The following is a 1,905-nucleotide window of genomic DNA, read 5'->3' as shown; positions in this document are numbered from 1 at the left end:
TATGCTCCCTTATGTTGTTAGCGGGCTGCAGTTCTTGGCAGTTGTAAATCTAGGGTCCCCATTGCCCTGATGGCTGTGGGCCAGGGAGTTCCTTGAAACTGTTCTGAGGTCCTTGCCACATGGCCCCTTCACCTCATTAAGAAGAAACTACCTTTAGGTTGAATCTTTTTTTTTTTTTTTAACTTTTCTATATGGTACATGCACTCACCAGAAAGAGAGAGACACAGAGAGATAGAGGGAAAATGGGACATCACCCTCAATCAAATCCATGCCACAGTCTCTTCTGCTCCATTCTCCTTTTGGGATTTTGGGTACGCACGCACATGCACCCAGAGTGCTTTTCAAGCGGCAGGCCTGGGACTTGAACCACACAATAGGTCATGTGAGATCTAGCCACCTTAACCACCAGGCCACCAGCTGGCCCAAATCTCTTTTATATTTTGATTTTCTCTGACTTTTCCTTGATTTTAGAAAGCTCCTGTGTGGGACCAGCAGGTAGGGTGGTAGTTAACGTGCTAGATTTCCCACATGGCTAACCACAGTTTGAGTCCCAGCCCTGTGGCTTGCAAATCACAACAAATAAATAAGTAAATAAATAAATGTTTAAAAAAGAAGAAGAAACAAACAAAAAAAAAAAACCTCCTGTGGTTGGGTCAGCCCCACCCAGATAATCTCTCCTGTAAGGCTATTTGTATCTGTAAAATCCCTTCAGAGCAGTTTGGGATTCCTGTTTGAGCAAGCAGAAACCTGAAATCTTTCAAGACCATCATGGATTCATGCCTACACTGGGTATGACAGCCTTTAGCTCGTCCCTGACAGGGGCCGGCTTAATGGTAGGAAAGAAGACTATCATTGGAACATAGCTAACTTCCTTTTATCTTTTAATACTGGTTGCTTAGAAAAAAATACTAAGACAGGAAGAAATACTAAGAGAATTCTTGCTTCCTGCAGCCTTTGGTATGAATACTGACGGTAATACCCATTTTTGGTCACCCTGACTGTTGAAGAAACTGAGGCACAAAGAATTTTAGAAACTTCTCCCCAAGTTAGTAAGTGGCAGAGCCCAGAATCCAGGCCTATTGAACTCCAAAGTCCAGAAACTCCACCATTAGGCCACACAGGCAGAAAATTCCAAACCAGGAATTAGGAAGGAAGTGGTGTGATTGGAATCAAGGAAACGTGGCTCCAGGGTGCACGCCCTTGACCACTGGGCATACATCCCGGCCTTGCACATCAAGAAGGTGAAAGTAGCAGTCAGGCCACGGGTCAGGCCCACGTGGAGGCAGAAGGCTGGGGAGGAAATGTTCCGGATCTCTTTTGTAGCTGCGGCACAGCCAACACTGTCCTACTGAGAGCTCACAGGAAGCGTAGAAATAACCAGGCGTCCACAGAGAGCGCTGGAGGTTGGGTGAGTCCTTCTCCTCCTCCCCTCCCACCCTGTCTTTTACTGCAGCTGCATTTCTTCCTCAGTCCTGTGCAAACCTGTATGCTGTTTCACATTCGCACCCATCCTTTCTGCAGCGTGCCTTGAATTCTTTCAAAAAGGCTTCCAAAAAGCCCCACGGCAAAGCCAGAGACAGCCTCCTGAAAGTATTTGAGTGTCCGTGTGCTGAACTTGCCGGGTTATGTTTCTGTCTCCGGGGTGGGGTTTTTCCAAGCCAGCGTGGGTGCCTCAGCATAGAGGAAACTGCTGCATAATCTCCAATTCTGGCCTACCCGGACATGACCGACATGTTAAAGACAACTGGTGGGACGTGTTTCTAACTCGTCACCCCCGGGTCGGGAGAGAGCTGAGGAGTAGCCTTTCCGGGGAGCAGGCAGAGGCAGAGGCAGCGGCAGCGGAGCTGTTCAAAGGCCGTTCCAGGAACTCCCACGTGGGTCTGTGCAGTCCTGTCACACACTGGA

This window comes from Tupaia chinensis, unplaced genomic scaffold (genome assembly GCF_000334495.1).
Source record: "Tupaia chinensis unplaced genomic scaffold, TupChi_1.0 Scaffold000305_1, whole genome shotgun sequence".
In the NCBI taxonomy this organism is placed as follows: domain Eukaryota; kingdom Metazoa; phylum Chordata; class Mammalia; order Scandentia; family Tupaiidae; genus Tupaia; species Tupaia belangeri.
Note: the sequence above shows the minus strand (reverse complement) of the source record.